Raw genomic sequence first — 20,479 nt, forward strand, 5'->3', positions numbered from 1 at the left:
TAAATCACAGAGCTACACCACCTCCCTTACCATCCACTCTGTCCTTCCGAAAAGTTTGATACCCTCGGATATTTAACTCCCAGTCGTGACCATCCTTTAACCATGTTTCAGTAATGGCCACTAAATCATAGTCATTCACGATGATTTGCGCCATCAACTCATTTACCTTATTCCAAATACTACGAGCATTCAGATAAAGTACTTTTACCTCTGTTTTGAATCTTAACACCTCGATCAGTAACCTCCCCTAAGTTATTTTTCCTCTTAACGTTTCTCCTAATTTTCATTGTCATCGAACCCATATCTTCATGTAACAACCTGCCGCGTCGCTTTCCATTTATGTTTTTACTTCCCGTTTTATTGCTTTTAGTATTCCTGGTCCTATTCACTGAGCTCCCCTCAGTCACTGTACCTTGTACTGTCGCCCTTTTTGATTTTTGACTATGGCTTCTCTGCCTTACAGTTTCCCCCTTACTGCCTTTTGTTTCTGTCCCTGTTTTACTACGTTCCGACTTCCTGCATCGTTTCCCATCCCCCTGCCACATTAGTTTAAACACTCCCCAACCGCTCTAGCACTTAGCCCCCCTAGGACATCAGTTCCAGTCCTGCCCAGGTGTAACCCGTCCAGTTTGTACAGGTCCCACCTCCCCCAGAACCGGTCCCAATGCCCCAGGAATCTGAAACCCTCCCCCTGACACCATCCCTTCAGCCACATATTCATCCTGTATATCCTGTCATTTCTACTCCGACTAGCATGTGGCACCGACAGTAATCCTGAGATCACTACCTTCGAGGTCCGATTTCTTAACTTCCTTCTTGGCTCCCTGTATTCTTCTTTTAGGACCGCATCCCTTTTTGTACCCATGTCGTTTGTACCGATGTGTACCGCGACCACTGGCTGTTCACCCTCCCTCTCCAGAATGTCCTATACCCGCTCCGAGACATCCTTGACCCTCGTGCCAGGGAGGCAGCATAACACCCTGGAGTCTCGTTTGCGGCCACAGAAACGCCTGTCTATTCCCCTTCCAACCGAATCCCCTATAACTATTGCACTGTCACACTTATCCCCCCTCCCCTCTGCAGCAGAACCAACCGTGGTGCCACGGGTTTGTCTGTTGCTGTTTTCCCCTGAGAGGCCATTCCCCTCAGCAGTATCCAAAACAGTATATCTGTTCTGCAGGGGAATGGCCACAGGAGATTCCTGCACTACTTGCCTCGCTCTCTTGCTCTGTCTGGTGGTCACCCATTCCCTTCCTGCCTGCGGTATCTGAGCCTGCGGTGTGACCACCTCTCTATACGTGCTACCCACGATGCTCGCCGACTCGCGGATGCTCCACAGTGTCTCCAGCCGCTGCTCCAGCTCTGAAACTTGTGCAGCCAGGATCTGTAACTGGAGACACGTCCTGCACACATGCTGACCCCGGGGACTGGAACTGTCCCCAGCCTGCCACATGGAGCAAGAGGAGCAGGCCACGCCTTGGAGCTGTCCTGCCATGAATTATTCCTTTAAATTAAACCTTTAAAATTAAATTTGAAAAAGAGGTTTTTGTCTCAGATTAAATCCAATCCACGTGTACTATTTAATTAGCTTTATCCCTGAGCATTTATCTTGCTTGATCTTACACCAAATTAAATAGTTATTTAATTAAAATTAACAAAGTTATTTAAATCAACTTAAAAATAGTAATTTAAATCAACCCAAAATAGCTATTTAAGTGAGATTTAAAAATTAAGAAATAGTAATTCAAATCAACTTAAAAATAGTAATTTGAATCAAATTAAAACTAATAACTCCACAAATATTTAAATTTAGCCCAGTCTGCCTTTCAGCCAATCAGGTCACAGTCGCCTGTGACGTCACTTTACCGGGTCTTTTTCAATTTGAAATAAACAAACAGACAAGCAGCTGTCCTACGTGCAGCAGTGTCCCGCGCAGGTCCGCTCCTCTCTGCTCCCGGAAGGTAAGTCAGGACCTTCAATTTCCTTAGATATTCACGGTCGATTTTCCCTCTTTCTACCGTCCTTCCTTTTTGTTGGTATAAACCGTTGCTGAGCACTGTGAAAAATCGCTTGGAAGGATCTCCACTGTTCCTCAACTGTTTCACCATAAAGTCTTTGCTCCCGTTGAGGCACGATCAATTTGGCTGGAGACGTAGTTGAATCCAAACTGAGGCTTTATTAGTATCAGATGTGTGGCCTCCCACAGCAGCTGGCAAAATGGCTGCGAGCTGGAGGCCATGCATTTTATACCCCGACTCCTGGGCGGAGCTAGCCTGCAGGGGCCCAGGTGAACCTGTAGTGCAGGTTCTACCGTACAACCTCTAATATCAGAACACTGTGGTTTACCACATTCACCCCCTGTTAAAATTGAGTCCGGCGCGGGTGGTGGAAGCTATATACAATTAGAAATTTTAATATTTACAGAGCAGGAAAAAAAAAATGTCTCGTCATCTGGCGGGCCGGTCAGAGGTTCAGCCGGTCCGGTGCCTTGATGGTTCTTTCAGATCGGCAAAGTGGTGACGGCGATGTGGGCGCTGTTGTGGTCGAAGTTGACTCTGGGAGCGTGCCAAAATCCTCTTCACCGACAGGCGTGGGCAGGGGGAGGACGGACGGTCCTAGGGGGGCGGTGAAGGGAGCGGCGGGGGAGGGGAGGGTGGTACCGGGGGCGACGGTGGTGGTGTGGGGGTGGAACCTGCTGGTGCCAGGTCCCTGAGGGAGACGGTATCCGGGCGGCCGCGGGGAACGCCACAAACTGTTTGCGTGGAGTATGTGCACCCTCTCCACCAACGGATCCACCTTGTGGAGCTGCACATGTTTACAGAGAAGCACGGTTCCCGGAGCTGTGAGCCAAGTTGGGAGTGATACCCCGGATGTGGACTTCCTGGGGAAGGCAAAAAGACGTTTGCGCGGTATACTGTTCGTGGCAGTGCAGAGTAATGAGCGAATGGAATGTAGTGCATCAGGGAGGATCTCTTGCCAGCGGGAGGCCGGGAGATTCCTGGACCGCAGGGCCAGCTGGATGGCCCTCCATACTGCCCCATTCTCCCTTTCTACCTGTTCGTTTCCCCGGGGATTGTAGCTGGTCGTTCTGCTGGAGGCGATACCCCTGCTGAGCAGGAACTGACGTAGCTCATCACTCATGAATGAGGATCCCCTGTCACTGTGGATGTAGGCGGGGAAGCCGAACAGAGTGAAGATAGAATTAAGGGCTTTAATGACCGTGGCAGATGTCATGTCGGGGCATGGGATGGCGAAGAGATACCGGGAGTATTCATCGATCACACTGAGGAAATATGTGTGTCGATCGGAGGAGGGGAGGGGGCCTTTGAAATCCACGCTGCGGTGTTCAAAGGGGCAGGAGGCCTTCACCAGGTGCGTGCGGCCCGGCCGGTAGCAGTGCGGTTTGCACTCCGCACAGACCTGGCAGTCCTTGGTGATTGTCCTTACTTCCTCGACGGAGTAGGGCAAATTTTGTGCCTTAATGAAGTGGTACAACCGAGTGACCCCTGGGTGACAAAGGCTGTCGTGCAGGGTCCAGAGTCGGTCTACCTGTGTGCTGGCACATGTACCTCGGGATAGGGCATCTGGGGGCTTGTTGCGTTTGCCAGGGCGATACTTAATCTCGTAATTATAGGTGGAGAGCTCGATCCTCCACCGCAAGGTTTTATCATTTTTGATCTTGCCCCACTATGTGTTGTTGAACATGAAGGCTACCGACCGTTGGTCAGTGAGGAGAGTAAATCTTCTGCTGGCCAGGTAATGCCTCCAATGTTGCACAGCCTCAACGATAGCCCGGACGAGTGCCGAATTTCGGAGGCATGGAGTGTGCGGGAAAAGAATGCCATGGACCTGCCTGCCTTATTGAGGGTGGCGGCAAGGGCGACGTCCGATGCGTCGCTTTCTACTTAGAATGGAAGTGTTTTGTCTACAGCGTGCATTCCAGCTTTGGCAATATCAGCTCTGATCCGGGCGAAGGCCTGTTGGGCCTCGGCCATCAGGGGGAAGTGAGTGGGCTGTATGAGTGGGCGGGCCTTGTCCCCATAGTGTGGGACTCACTGCGCGTAATATGAGTGTGGTAGTATGTATTGGGGGTCATGTGGGACTGGAAGCCCTAATGTCATTGGCTGACAGATCCCGGGTCCTGGTTGGCCGTTGACCTCATGCTCCGCCCTGAAGGCGAAGTATAAGAAGCTGGTGCCTTCCCCCGCAGGCCAGTTTACTATCGGGCTGCTGGGGAACAGACACGCTTAATAAAGCCTCATCGACTTCACTCTATTCGTCTCACGGAGTCTTTGTGCGCTACAATTTATTAAGCCTGCCTAAAAAGGACTATGGAGCTCAGGATCATTCCGGAATGCCTGAGGATCAGCCCCCACGCAGTGAATGCGGCAGCAGCCTTCAAACACTGGCAGACTTGCTTTGAGGCCTACATCAGATCGACCACAGGCCGAGTCTCAGACGAACAAAAACTGCAGGTCCTGCACTCGAGGGTGAGCACGGAGATTTTCACCCTCATCGAAGACTCGGACGATTTCCAGACGACGTTCACAGCACTGAGAAGTCTCTACGTTCGCCCAGTTAACCAAATCTACGCTCGCTACCAGCTCGCGACAAGACGGCAAGCTCCCGGAGAATCGATGGACGAGTTCTACGCCGCGCTGCTGATTTTGGGACGAGCCTGCAGCTGCCCGTCGGTGAATGCAAACGAACATACGAACATGTTAATGCGCGATGCTTTTGTGGCAGGTATGCAATCCTCCCAAATCCGCCAAAGACTTCTAGAAAAAGAGTCGCTAGGACTCTCAGAGGCACGGGCCCTAGCAGCCTCGCTGGACGTAGCCGCGCGTAATACCCGCGCCTACGGCCCCGACCGCGCGGCAGGCCATTGGGCCCCGTACGTACCCGTCGCGGCAAACCCCCTACCCACCCCCCCGGACACCCCACAGGCTTGCGCAGTCCAAACGCCGAGTCGCACCGGGGACGCCCACTGTTATTTCTGCGGCCAGGCGAAGCACCCCCGACAACGCTGTCCGGCCCGCGCAGCCATCGGCAAAAGCTGCGGGAAAAAGGGCCACTATGCGGTGGTGTGCCGATCCCGCGAGGTCGCCGCCGTCCCGGGGCCACAGGGAGCCCTACAGGCAGTCTATGCCTCCCAACCCCCCCAGCACCCCATGTGCGACCCGCAGACGCCGCCATTTTGGGTCCCGACCACCGCGGTCCCGGGAGAACTGGGAGCCCTGCACGCCGCCTACGCCCCCCAACCCCCCTCCTCGCAGTCCAATACTGTACTACCATGTAACTGTTCTATCCTCCCAGGACCAGCCCTGTAAACCTTTACCACCATACGAAGCATCACCCCGCCGGGTTCATTTTTGACAAGGGGTGAATGTGGTAGTATGTATTGGGGGTCATGTGGGACTGGAAGCCCTAATGTCATTGGCTGACAGATCCCGGGTCCTGGTTGGCCGTTGACCTCATGCTCCGCCCTGAAGGCGAAGTATAAGAAGCCGGTGCCTTCCCCCGCAGGCCAGTTTACTATCGGGCTGCTGGGGAACAGACACGCTTAATAAAGCCTCATCGACTTCACTCTATTCGTCTCACGGAGTCTTTGTGCGCCACAATGAGCAGAACCCCAGGCAACGTTTGAGGGCCTTGGGACAGTGGGGGAGGGGAAGCTCCATGAGGGGGCGCATGCGGTCGGGACCGTTCTGGACCACGTAGCCGAGGATGGCTAAGCGGTTTGTACGGAACACACACTTCTCCTTGTTATACGTGAGGTTGAGGAGAGTGGCGGTGCGGAGAAATTTAGCGAGGTTGGCGTCGTGGTCCTGCTGGTCATAGAACATAGAACATAGAAAACACAGCACAGAACAGGCCCTTCGGCCCACGATGTTGTGCCGAACCTTTTTCCTAGATTAATCATAGATTATCATTGAATTTACAGTGCAGAAGGAGGCCATTCGGCCGTTTGAGTCTGCACCGGCTCTTGGAAAGAGCACCCTACCCAAACTCAACACCTCCACCCAACACCAAGGGCAATTTGGACATTAAGGGCAATTTATCATTGGCCAATTCACCTAACCCACACATCTTTGGACTGTGGGAGGAAACCGGAGCACCCGGAGGAAACCCACGCAGACACGGGGAGGACGTGCAGACTCCGCACAGACAGTGACCCAAGCCGGAATCGAACCTGGGACCCTGGAGCTGTGAAGCAATTGTGCTATCCACAATGCTACCGTGCTGCCCTTGAGAATAAATAAATCTACACTATATCATTTTACCGTAATCCATGTACCTATCCAATAGCTGCTTGAAGGTCCCTAATGTTTCCGACTCAACTACTTCCACAGGCAGTGCATTCCATGCCCCCACTACTCTCTGGGTAAAGAACCTACCTCTGATATCCCTCCTATATCTTCCACCTTTCACCTTAAATTTATGTCCCCTTGTAATGGTTTGTTCCACCCGGGGAAAAAGTCTCTGACTGTCTACTCTATCTATTCCCCTGATCATCTTATAAACCTCTATCAAGTCGCCCCCTCATCCTTCTCCGTTCTAATGAGAAAAGGCCTAGCACCCTCAACCTTTCCTTGTAAGACCTACTCTCCATTCCAGGCAACATCCTGGTAAATCTTCTTTGCACCTTTTCCAAAGCTTCCACATCCTTCCTAAAATGAGGCGACCAAAACTGTACACAGTACTCCAAATGTGGCCTTACCAAAGTTTTGTACAGCTGCATCATCACCTCACGGCTCTTAAATTCAATCCCTCTGTTAATGAACGCGAGCACACCATAGGCCTTCTTCACAGCTCTATCCACTTGAGTGGCAACTTTCAAAGATGTATGAACATTGACCCCAAGATCTCTCTGCTCCTCCACATTGCCAAGAACTCTACCGTTAACCCTGTATTCCGCCAGAGATAGTCACGTTGTCTAGGTACGGAAACGTGGCCTGCAAACTGTACCAGTCGACCATTCGGTCCATCTCCCTTTGGAAGACCGAAACCCCATTGGTGACGCCGAAGGGAACCCTGAGGAAGTGATATAGCCGGCCGTCTGCCTCGAAGGCGGTATATGGCCGGTCCGATTTACAGATGGGGAGCTGGTGGTAGGCGGATTTCAGGTCCACCGTTGAGAAGACCCGGTACTGTGCAATCTGGTTAACCATGTCAGATATGCGTGGGAGGGGGTACGCGTCGAGCTGCGTGTACCTGTTGATGGTCTGGCTGTAGTCCACGACCATTCAGTTTTTCTCCCCAGATTTAACCACTGCCACTTGAGCTCTCCAGGGGCTGTTGCTGGCCTCGATGATGCCTTCCTGAAGCAACCGCTGGACCTCAGACCTGATGAAGGCCTTATCCTGGGTGCTGTACCGTCTGCCCCTGGTGGCGACGGGTTTGCAATCTGGAGTTAGATTGGCAAAGAGGGAAAGAGGATCGACCTTTCGGGTCGCGAGGCCGCACACAGTGAGGGGTGGTAAGGGTCCGCCGAATTTAAGGGTCAGGCTCTGGAGGTTGTACTGGAAGTCCAGGCCGAGGATAAGTGCAGCGCAAAGGTTAGGGAGGACGTAGAGGCGAAAGCCGTGGAACTCTACGCCTTGGAGTGTGAGCGTGACCGTGCAGTACCCCCAGATCGCTACGCGATGGGATCCGGAGGTCAGGGAGATACTTTGATTGGTAGGGTGTACCTTAAGGGAGCAGCGCCTTACTGTATTTGGGTGTACAAAGCTCTCGGTGCTCCTGGACATGGCCGTTGACTTTCACGCTGGTGGATGCGTTGGTCAGATTATGTGGTCAGGACTGGTCGATTACCATGGAGGCGAGTCGTGGTTGATCGTCGGGTAGTGAGGCGGCCGTTGAGTTGAGGTCCTGGAACGCCGTTGGTATCCATGTGCTGCGGGGTGGACAAGATGGCGGCGCCCGGAGATCCTGGGGGTTACAAAATGGCGCCGCCCATGGAACGCACGTGTTGCGCGGAGGCGAAGATGGCGGCGCCCATTGGTCGCACATGGCCTGGGGAGGAGAGGAGGATGGCGGCGCCCATTGTTCTTGACTGGGGGGTGGGGGCTGGTGACCACGGCTGCTGGGCGGGCCCGGACACCGCAGCGAAGTGGCCCTTCTTCCCGCAGGCCTTACAAAGGGCAGCGCGGGCCATGCAGTGTTGGCGGGGGTGTTTTTGCTGGCCGCAAATGTAGCATCGGGGTCCCCTGGGGATCGCTGGCTGGCGCGTAGCGCAGGCGTATTGCGTGGGTAGCGCCCCCGCTGGGGCGGCTGCATGTGGCCCATGAAGCGTAGGAGGAGTGGGCCTTGCAGTCGGGGGCGTAGGATTGGACATTGCGCAGGGCGACCGTCATGGAGAGTGCTAGTCTCTGCGAGGTCGCGCGTGGCCCCTTCTAGGAGCCGCTGCCTGATAACATCAGACCCAATCCCAGTTACAAAAGCGTCCCTCACAAGGAGATCTGAGTGCTCCTTAGCTGTAACGTCCTGGCAGTCACAGTCCTGAACTAGTGGGATCAGGGCCCTCCAGAAGTCCCCGATTGACTCACCAGGTAGTTGAGTACACGTTGCGAGCACGTGTCTGGCGAAGAGCATGTTCGTCTTCTGCTCATAATTCTCTTTGAGTCGAGTCATAGCGCCAGCGTAATTGGGCACATCCTGGATCAGCGGGAAGACTTTGGAGCTGAGTCTGGAGTACAGGATTTGAATCTTCTGAGCCTCTGGAACAGGGGTCGGTGCCGCGTTGATATACGCTTCAAAACAAGCTAGCCAGTGCTGGAAGTCCTTTCTGGCGTCGCTTGAGTGTGGATCCAGCTGCAGTCGACCTGGTTTAATCCAGAGGTCCACCTTCTGAATCAGATACTAATAAATTGAGGCATGATCAATTTGACTGGAGACAAAGTTGAATTCAAACTGAGGCTTTATTAGTATCAGATGTGTGGCCTCCCACAGCAGCTGGCGAAATGGCTGCGAGCTGGAGGCCACGCATATTTATACCCCGGCTCCTGGGCGGAGCTAGCATGCAGGGGCCCAGGTGAACCTGTAGTGCAGGTTCTACCGTACAACCTCTAATATCAGAACACTGTGGTTTACCACACCAGTCTACCTTAGCTAGCCCGTCTCTCATCCCATTGTAATCTCCTTTGTTTAAGTACAAAACACTAGTGTTTAATTTTACCTTCCCACACTCCATCTGTACCTTAAATCAGGTAAACAGGAGATGTCCCTCTCAGAACTGTTGTCTGACGGATGATGTGGTGCTGGATTGTCACTTGGTGTATCGCCCCCGACCTCACCATCAGCGCAGGAGGGGTCAACACCCTCCCCGGGCAGCTGAATGGCTCAGTCCTCAAAGTCTGGCGTAGGTCAGCCCATTTGTAATCTCTCCATCCTGTTGTGTGCCAGCTCGTCCTTTATCAAGACAGATGGCGAGAGTGTCAGCAGGGCATGAGCCAGGCCAGATGATCAGGGTGCCTGGCACATGTGGGTGGTGAGTGTGACGAGTGAGTCGATGAGGAGAGAACCCGCAGGGGAGATGAAGGTGTGAGTGGGCGAGCGAGTGGTGTTTAAATCTGCAGATGGCAGTGAGTGAGATCCCGGTGGTATAAGTGGCACTTAAACAGCAGGAAAAATCATGATTGCGGGAAAAATTTCCCTCCCAGTGAATTATGGAAAGTGAAAACCAGTGAATGAACTATCTGACTAGTCACTTTATATCCCTGGGGTGAAGTCCATCAGGACCCAGGGACCTGTCAGCTCACAGACCCAACAAACTTTTCAGTGCCACTTCCCTGGTGATTGTAATTTTCCCGAGTTCCTCCCTTCCTACCAATTCCTGATTTACAGCTAGGATGTGACTTGTGGCGTCTATCGGGAAACTTGATACAAAATACTTACTCCATTCATCTGCCATCTCTTTATTCCCCAGACTCACTTTCTATCGGACCAACATTCATTTTGTTACCTTTACTTTAAGTATTTATAGAAACTCTTATTATCCGTGTTTATATTTCCTGCTACTTTTCTCATGGAGTGTAATTTTTTTCCCTTTTTTTGTCATTGTTTGCTGTTTTTTCTAATCTCTTCACTCTTCCGACCTGCCCCATCTTTGCAAAATTATATGTTTTTTCTATAAATGTGACACTGTCTTTAGTTAACCACGGATGAGTTGGTCCTCCACTTGGAATTTTTCTTTCTTGTTGGAGTGTATCTATTCTGTGCATTCTTAAATATCCCTTCAAATGTCTCCCACTGCATCTCTATTGACCTATCAGTTAACCTCATTTGCCAGTTCGCTTTAGCTAACTCCGCTTTTATTGCCACATCACTGGCCTTATTTAAGTTTAAAATACTAGTCTTGCAACCACTCTTCTTTCCCGCAAACTGAATTTAAAATTCATTCATAGCCTACTCGCAGTTGCTCATTATGTTACTAACTAATTGTAACATTAAGAAGTCTTACAACACCAGGTTAAAGTCCAACAGGTTTGTTTCGATGTCACTAGCTTTCGGAGCGCTGCTCCTTCCTCAGGTGAATGAAGAGGTATGTTCCAGAAAGTATATATAGACAAATTCAAAGATGCCAAACAATGCTTGGAATGCGAGCATTCGCAGGTGATTAAATCTTTACAGATCCAGAGATGGGATAACCCCAGGTTAAAGAGGTGTGAATTGTGTCAAGCCAGGACAGTTGGTAGGATTTCGCAGGCCAGATGGTGGGGGATGAATGTAATGCAACATGAATCCCAGGTCCCGGTTGAGGCCGCACTCATGTGTGCGGAACTTGGCTATAAGCTCCTGCTCGGCGATTCTGCGTTGTCGCGCGTCCTGAAGGCCGCCTTGGAGAACGCTTACCCGGAGATCAGAGGCTGAATGCCCTTGACTGCTGAAGTGTTCCTCGACTGGACGGGAACATTCCTGCCTGGTGATTGTCGCGCGATGTCCATTCATTCGTTGTTGCAGCGTCTGCATGGTCTCACCAATGTACCACGCTTCGGGACATCCTTTCCTGCAGCGTATGAGGTAGACAACGTTGGCCAAGTCGCACGAGTATGTACCGCGTACCTGGTGGGTGGTGTTCTCACGTGTAATGGTGGTATCCATGTCGATGATCTGGCACGTCTTGCAGAGATTGCCATGATAGGGTTGTGTGGTGTCGTGGTCACTGTTCTGAAGACTGGGTAGTTTGCTGCAAACAATGGTTTGTTTGAGGTTGCGCGGTTGTTTGAAGGCAAGTAGTGGGAGTGTGGGGATGTCCTTGGCAAGATGTTCATCTTCATCGATGACGTGTTGAAGGCTGTGAAGAAGATGTCGTAGTTTCTCCGCGCCGGGAAAGTACTGGATGACGAAGGGTATTCTGTCGGTTGTGTCCCATGTTTGTCTTCTGAGGAGGTCGGTGCGGTTTTTTGCTGTGGTGGGTTGGAACTGTCGATCGATGAGTCGAGCGCCATATCCCGTTGTACCATGTACAACGTAATTGTAACATGTTGTCAGTGTGGTGATATGCATCACTGTAAATACACAAGGGGTTAATGTAAATACACTAAGACTAAATAAACACTAGAGGGAGCACCAGAGACATTGTGACATGCAGACATGCAGCTAATGAACACATAGAATAGAACACGACCAATGGGCAGTCAAGACACCCAGAGGTGACACTACCACAAGGGGGCAGCCCTTATAAAAGGACAGGGCACACATACACTTTCTCTTTCCACAAGCGACACAGGGGCAGATCAGAAGCATCACAGCCACGTGGCTTAGAGCAGACTGGTTAGTTAGTTACTATAGTAAGATTAGCAGGAGAGTCGAACTTAAGTAGGAGAATTGTTAACTGTTCAATAAATGTGTTAAACCTATCTCCAAGTCTGAACCTTCCTTTGTCAGAGTGCACATCAAAGAAGCAGCTTATGCTACATGAAGAAGCATAACACAACAGTCAGGTCTAGCAGTCTGCCCTCTGATTGGCCCCAGAATGTGCTGTTCTAAGAAACTATCCCCAAAATCGGTTTATGAACTCATAATCTACACTATCATTTTTCATCTGATTTTTCAAGTAATTAATTCCCCCCCTGGTTATTGACATACGTTTATAACAAGCTCCCATTATTGTTTCCTCTAATCTGGGTGCTACCTTCACAAATTAACAGAGCCCCCCCCCCCCTCCCCCACCCACCTCTCCTCGTTCCCTGTCCTTGTAATCAGCCAAAGAACCAGAGAGGGAGGGCAGGAGAAATAGTTTTACACCACAAGTTGTTGTGATCTGGAATACGCTGCCTAAAAAGGCACTGGAAACAGGTTCAATAGTAATTTTCAACAGGAATTAGGTAAATACTTGAAAAGTAAAAACATTGCAGAGCAATAGGGAAAGAGCAGGGGAGAGGGACTAACTGTTTCACTCTCTCAAAGTGACTGCGGGGTGAGCTGCGTGATTAGCTGTATCATTCTCTAACATTTCGTCTGGTATTCATTGACATTCAGTTCTTGGAAGTTAATAATTACCTTTGTGAGGATGAACTTATTTTGCAATATTTACTGGCATTGACAAGCCATATGATTGAATTCTGCTCAATTTTGGCAATGCTTGCTGATAACAATGGTTCTGTTGCTTAGCGATGACTGTTCTTCACCAGGTCGGAGCTGACTGGCTCTCGTTGACTGATCTTATTTCAATTGAACTGATCCTCGGCATCCCACCCCCTCATTTGTTTGGTGTCATCTTCTTCACAGAACTACCATGACGACCATGGATCTCCACTTCGGGTTTCCCTGTGCTGCTCGACGGGCAGCCAAAATTATGTCTGTTTATTCAGCAATATTCAAGTTCTGTACAACCAAGTGACTCAAATATATTCAATGATGGAACATCCACAATCCCCTGCGGTAGAGAATTCCAAAGATTTCCCACTGTTGGAGTGAAGTAATTTCTCCTCTTCTCAGTCTTAAAGGACCAGTCCCTTATCCTCAGTCTGGGGCCCCCAGTGTTTTAAATTCCTCAGCCAGCAGACTCGACCTCTCAGTAGTTTCTTTTATTCATTTACGGGATGGGGGCTTCGCTGGTTAGGCCAGCATTTATTGCCCATCCCTAGGTGCCCTTCAGAAGGGAGGGCGGATCTTGTGGAACAGTAGGTTAGTTGTCCTTGCTGCTGGGCCATGGTCTCTGGGTTTGGGTCCCGCCCTAGGGTTTGTCGGCCAAGGAAGGTGCGTTCATAATGTGGTCAAACAGGTTGAGCATGTCAACCTGTAAACTCTTCCCAACATGCTAATGGCTGGCGGTAAGAGCTATGCTTGATGTGGAGTAGTGCCCCTCAAGCTATAAGCCCCTGGGGACAGACGAGTGATGTGTTCTGGGAAGCACTAGCTGTTGAAACAGAAAATAGTCTGCCTCAATGCACCTGCGGCATGGGAAGAGAATTGGAATTGGAAATTGATCAATAGCAAAGCTGTTAATATAACCTCGAACACAAAGTTTGTTATGTTTTATAATTTCACATAATCATCATTTGATTTGAAATGCACTGACCATAAATCATGAGAATTGTAAAAGTTACCACCTCTCTGCTGTCACCAGTTCCGCTCGTCACCCCTCCAGTCCCAAATCACTGCCCCTCCCCATAAATCACTGGCAGAGAACTCACACCCTCCCCATATCCGATCTATCTTTGTGCTTGTTCCTCGGAACACCCTGGCACCCACCAGCACAATGCAGATGATAGGACAGAGACTATGGTGCTGACCTCCTCGGGCACAGGCACACTGTTTAGGCATCAAAGTTTGTTTGACATGCAACACACTAATCATCCTCTGAGACGTGGCATGTGTGCCCAGCTAGAGTCACTTGAGAGTTGAGGAGTGTGAAATGCTGCCACAACTAACAAGGCTAATTTCTCATTTGAAATAGCCTTCAGCGATGAAGCTGGAGGCTGCTCACAGTCAAAGGGGGTGAAATTGACTTTCAGGATAGAAGCCTCAGCAGGGCCCTCCCCTGGAAGTGTTTGGTAGGACAGATAGGCTACAGCTGGGATTGGCCCTGTTATGGGTCTCCACAAGATAGTTTGAAGGCTTCACAGATGCAAATCCCCTCACCACCATCCTTGCCCCCCCACCCTCCCCCTCCCTGACCCAGGGACAACACCCAACCTGCAATTTCCCCTTCCCTGAGGCCTGGGGCAGAAGCTCTAGTGCCCCTGAGCAGCATGCTGAGAAATGGAAATGGTTACTCACCTCCTCACTTCCCCTCAGCAGCCATTGCCCCAGCTTCATGTTTTTGAAAAGGAGTACTAAACACCGCCTGCATGATCTAATGCATTTTGGAAGGTCAAATGCAGGTAGGGAATATACAAGGAATGGTAGAACCCTCAAGAGTATTGACAGTCAGAGAGATCTAAGTGTACAGGTCCACAGGTCACTGAAAGGGGCAACACAGGTGGAGAAGGTAGTCAAGAAGGCACACGGCATGCTTGCCTTCATTGGCTGGGGCATTGAGTATAAAAATTGGCAAATCATGTTGCAGCTGTATAGAACCTTAGTTAGGCCACACTTGTAGTGTTCAATTTTGGTCGCCACACTACCAGAAGGATGTGGAGGCTTTAGAGAGGGTGCAGAAGAGCTTTACCAGGATTTGCATGGTATGGAAGGCATTAGCTATGAGGAGCGGTTGAATAAACTCGGTTTGTTCTCACTGGAACGACGGAGGTTAAGGGGGCGACCTGATCGAGGTCTACAAAATTATGAGGGGCATAGACAGAGTGGATAGTCAGAGGCTTTTTGTCCGGGTAGAGGGGTCAATTACTAGGGGGCATAGGTTTAAGGTGCGAAGGGCAAGGTTTAGAGGAGATGTACGAGGCAAGTTTTTTACACAGAGGGTAGTGGGTGCCTGGAACCCGCTGCCGGAGGGGGTGGTGGAGGCATGGACGATAGTGACATTTAAGGGGCACCTTGACAAATACATGAATAGGATGGGAATAGAGGAATACGGACCCAGGAAGTGTAGAAGATTTTAGTTTAGTCGGGCAGCATGGTCGGCGCGGGCTTGGAGGGCCGAAGGGCCTGTTCCTGTGCTGTACTTTTCTTTGTTCTTTGTTCTTTGATTCCCCACTGGGGAGTCGGATAATTCCCGGGAGGGCGCTGCATTTGACTTCAATCTCACGAATGAGATTCAAATGAATGCAAATGAGGGTTAATGATACGTTCTCATTTTTGGGTGGGATGCAGAACTTGCCATTGGGTGCGTGCCGGGTGAATTGTCCAGATCAAATCCTGATTTTGGCCTTCCCTGTTGTTTATCGAGATCCGCACCGGGAGCAACCCGGTGGTTAAACCACGCCCGTTATCCACGTTTGGGAATGATCACTTCACGTCTTGGCCTGATCAAGCGAGGAAAGTTGTAAGAAATCTGTTTAATTGATAAAGTTAAGCTTTCCGCTCTTACTGCTAACTACTGTTAATGGACACTTCGCTGTTTATCATTGTGATTTGTTACCTTTCTACCTTTAGTGATTAATAAATCTTCTGAATTCACCATTTAAAGTGTTCATTCTTGCCATATGTTTAGATCTTGTAGAACCTGATTTGATTTACAGTTGGGAATTTATTACAAACAACCTCTGTCCCATAAATTGCTCAAGACCAGTAAATCAAAATTACTGATGTCTATTTTTCTCCTCTTAATTTACTGGTTGCTGGCCACACCGTCATTGGGCAATTCTGCTAATAATTAAGACTTGGCTGTCCAGATTGTAATTATTCATACAAGAGCAGCTCATAGAAATTCTAAAATGCTCAACTCTTCATATAATCATGTGTTTCCTGCTTTGTACCAGAGCCAGGTCATTGACTGTGTGTGTCACGTGATTTCATAGACCTTCCCTGATTACGTAACTGAGAAAATGAGGAACTGATGCAGCAAGTAGTTAAGAAGGCTAATGGAATGTTGTCCTTTATTAAGAGAGGAATCCAACATAAAAGTAAGCAAGTTCTGCTTCAGTTATGCAGGGAATTGATACCACATTTCGACTAGTGTGTGCAGTTTGTGTCTTATTTTAAAACTGCGCCCCCTAGTTCTGGATTCATCCACAAGAGAAAACATCCTTTCCATGTCCACCTTGTCAAGGCAATTCAGGAACTTCGATACTTCAATCAAGCACGGGGCAGCACGGTAGCATTGTGGATAGCACAATTGCTTCACAGCTCCAGGGTCCCAGGTTCGATTCCGGCTTGGGTCACTGTCTGTGCGGAGTCTTCTCATCCTCTGCGTGGGTTTCCTCCGGGTGCTCCAGTTTCCTCCCACAGTCCAAAGATGTGCAGGTTAGGTGGATTGGCTGTGATAAATTGCCCTTAGTGTCCATAGACTTCAGTAAAGCCTTTGACAAGGTACCTCATGGTAGACTGGTACAAAAGGTGAAGTCACATGAGACATGGCTCACTCCTGCCTCACCGGACTGTGCCATACAACCTGCCGGCTTCTCTATTCACCGCTTGGACCACACGGCGAAGGGTGGAAGGTGGAAGGGTTTGCCTCCTCATCAACTCCTCCTGGTGAACTACTGCTCCCGGAGCTGGAATACCTGACCGTGAAGTGCTGCCTGTTCTACCTTCCATGGGATTTCACTTCTGCCACCATCAGAGTGGTCTACATCCCACCCCAGGCGGAAGGGAAGAAGGCGTTTGATGAATTGTACACCACTATAAATAACAGAGAATGCCCAGAGGCCTTGTTCATCGTGGCCGGGGACTTCAACCAGGTCAACCTCAAGAGTGTACTGCCAAAATTCCACCAAGACATCTCCTGTCCCACCAGGCCCCCAACATGTTTGACCACTGCTACACAAACATCAAGGGCGCCTACCGATCCATACCCCAACCGCATTTCAGAAGATCGGACCACAAGACGGTACTCTTTCTCCCGGCATATAAGCAGAAACTTAAGTAGGAGATTCCGGTTAAGAAGGTCGTGCATTGCTGGTCCGAGGCAACGGAAGAGATCCTATGGGACTGTTTGCAGTCAGTGGACTGGTCCATATTCAAGAGCTCACGGGCCAAACGGGTATGCCGCCACCATCAGACTTCCATTAGTAAGTGTATCGAAGATTGCCAACGAAGGTAGTACGTGCGTTCCCCAAGCGGAAACCATGGTTTAATAGAGAGATCGACTCCCTACTGAAGTCCAGGTCTGAGGTGTTCAAGATAGGTGACCCTGATCTATACAAATCTAGGTACGACCTCCACAAAGCCACCAGGGATGCCAAGAGACAGTACCAGACTAAGCTAGTCACAGAATAACGACATGGACTCTTGTCAGTTGTGACAAGGCTTTAACAATGTAACGGGCTACAAAGCAAAGCCGAGTAGACTCTTTGGCAGCAGTGCACCCCTCCCCGATGAACTCAGTGCATTCTATGCTCATTTCTAGCAGGAAGCCAACAAACCACTGTCAACTGCCCCAACAGCCTCGGACACACCCGTACCTACCGTCACAGCCTCAGAAGTTAGACCAACCTTCTTGGAAGTGAATCCATGGAAAGCAATAAGCCCCGAGTTCCTGGCCGTGCACTCAGATCCTGCATGGATCAACTGACGGGTGTGTTCGCAAACATCTTCAACCTGTTATACTCTCCCTACTCCATTCTGAGGTTCCCACCTGCTTCAAGAAGACCACTATCATATTGGTGCCAAAGAAAAACCAGGCAACGTGCCTTGACATCTATCATTGTGAAGTGCTTCAAGAGGTTGGTCATGAGGCACATCAACTCCATACTCCCAGAATGCCTGGATCCACTGCAATGTGCATACCGCCACAACCGATCCACAGCAGCTGCTACCTCCCTGGCCCTACACCCATCCCTGGAGCATCTCGACAACAAGGACTTCTACGTCAGACTCCTATTTATTATCTACAGCTCCGCCATCAACACCATAATCCCAGCCAAGCTCATATCAAAACTCCAAAATCTCGGACTTGGCTCTTCCCTCTGCAACTGGATCCTCGACTTCCTGACCCATAGACCACAATCAGTAAGAATAAACACCTCCTCCGCAATAGTCCTCAAACCCGGGGCCCCCGCAATGCTGCGTACTTGGCCCCCTACTATACTCCCTATACACACACACACGACTGTGTGGCAAAATTCAGCACCAATTCCATCTAAAGGTTTGCTGATGACATGGCTGTAGTGGGTCAGATCTCACAATGTAGAATGTGCAAACTCCACACAGTGACCTGGGACCGGGATCAAACCTGGGTCCTCAGCGCAGTGCTCAGTACTGCGCCACCGTGCTGCCCTGTCCACATTGACTTTTGCCAATTTTTACAGATGCAACATAAAAAACATCCTATCTGGCTGCATCGCAGTCTGGTATGGCAACTGCTCGGCCTAAGACCACAAGAAACTAGAGTCGTGAACACAGCCCTGTCCATCACGCGCACCCACCTCCCATCCTTTGACTGTCTACACCTCCCACAGTCTTGGGAAAGCAGGCAGCATAATCAAAGATCCCTCCCACCCAGGTTATTCTCTCTTCCATTTGGGCAGGAGATACACAAGTGTGAAAACACTCACAAACAGGTTCAAGAATAGCTGCTTCCCCGCTGTTGCCAGTCATGAATGGCCCTCTTATGGACTGAACTGATCCCTCTATGCATCTTCTCTACTGTTGCAGCACTATACTCTGCATGCTTCAACTGATGTCTGTGTCTATATACTTATATTTTGTATTTATCGTTTGTCCTCTGTTTTCATGCATGGAATGATCTGTCTGGACCGTGTGCAGAACAATACTTTTCACTGTACCTCGGTACACGTGACAATAAGTCTAAATCTTCAGGGCTTCTCTTGAGTTCATATTGCTTAAAGTCTGCTCCCTGCAGCTCTTTCTTTAATTTTAGCGCTCATTGTGCTGCTCCTTTCTGTGAATTTAATGGGGCATATCTGCCCTGTCTTTGCCCCTTACCTGGGACCTCTCCGTCTCCCTCCCACGTCCCACTCCTTGAAACACTCACCCAACAATGGGGCTTTGTTCCAGGTCACCTGACCTCCCCTATCCTGCAGTTCTTTAGCACAGGGCTAAATCGCTGGCTTTGAAAGCAGACCACGGCAGGCCAGCAGCACGGTTCAATTCCCGTAACAGCCTCCCCGAACAGGCGCCGGAATGTGGCGACTAGGGGCTTTTCACAGTAACTTCATTTGAAGCCGACTTGTGACAATAAGCGATTTTCATTTTCATTTCATTCTTCCTTCTGTGCAGGTTCGCACAGGCTGGTACTCGGCCTGAATAACATAAAATTCTCATATTTGGTATGTGTGGCCAGCTTCCGAGGTTCATTGAGAATCAGAGGACGCGGCTTCTGAACTCAGCAAATATACGGTTTCATCACAAATTTATTCACTCAAACGATTGTGAATATTTGGAATTCCCGACCCTAGAGGGCTATGGCGCTCCAGCATTGAAAATGTTCAAGGCCGAGATAGATTTTTGGTGCCTCAGAGAAATCAAGGGGAAGTGTGCAGGAATGTGGAGTTGAGGATCATATTAAACGGTGGAGCAGGTTCAATGGGCCTGTTTATTATTGCTGTTACTTCTTATGCTCTCAAGTCCCTTCTTTTATTTTTAAACATACCCGTTATGTTTTATATTTACTGTAGGTTTAACCACTTTATTACCTTCATTCTTTGCTTTTCAAAACTCTCTTAATCCTCAAACTCACTACCTTTTGGCAACATTGTAAGTTTCTTCTTTTAATCTAAAACTATCCTTAACTTCCTTAGTTAAAGACAGCTGTACTGCTTTCCCATTGGAGCTTTTATTCCAAAAGGGAATGTATATTTCATAGAATCCCCTAAGTGAAGAAGGAAGCCACTCACCTCGAGTCTGCACCAACCCTTGGAAAGAGCAAAAGAGCACCCTACCTAGTGCCAATCTCCATAACCCCACCTGACGTTTGGACACCAAGGGGCAATTTAGCATTGGCAGTCCACTTAACCTGCAGAGCTTTGGACTCTGTGAGGAAACCAGAGCACCTGGAGGAAACCCACGCAGACATGGGGAGAAAGTGCAAGCTCCACAGTTACCCGGGCTGGAATATTTAAGGTCTAGGTTGATGTCAACACCGAGTAACATTAGGCTGCATCTTAATTTACATAACCAATTGCTAATACGAGATATGAAGTCAGTGTTGGAGGGACAGGTGGAGGCATTGGCTGTGTGTCGCACTCGCTTATTCTTAAGACACTGGATTCTGTTCTCCTCAAATGCCAAGATTGCTTAATGACAGAAACTTCTCCATTTGTGTTTGTCCAAGATTATCTTTTCCCCCATGTATTGGGATCCAGTTTGCAAGCTCGGAGGCTGCTTTTCAGATTATCTTTAGGGCCTGAAAACCTTCAGAGTGGCAATCAGCGTTGGATATATAAGTGGGTAGGATTTGAGGCAGGGGGGCGGAGTCTCCATGGGGCAGCGTGGGGGGGGGGGGGGGGGGGGG

At 49.7% G+C, this 20,479-nt stretch overlaps 1 long non-coding RNA gene across 1 annotated transcript in view; it reads left to right on the forward strand.

Moving 5' to 3' along the window:
* The first annotated feature begins 1,909 nt into the window (after positions 1-1,909).
* Positions 1,910-20,479, forward strand: part of LOC140421316 (uncharacterized) — a 57,059-nt gene continuing 38,489 nt past the window's right edge. The window contains exon 1 of the long non-coding RNA XR_011946713.1: positions 1,910-1,961. This is a non-coding gene — a long non-coding RNA (uncharacterized lncRNA). The remainder of the gene's footprint in view (positions 1,962-20,479) is intronic.

The sequence above is a fragment of the Scyliorhinus torazame genome, chromosome 5 (genome assembly GCF_047496885.1).
Source record: "Scyliorhinus torazame isolate Kashiwa2021f chromosome 5, sScyTor2.1, whole genome shotgun sequence".
NCBI lineage: Eukaryota > Metazoa > Chordata > Chondrichthyes > Carcharhiniformes > Scyliorhinidae > Scyliorhinus > Scyliorhinus torazame.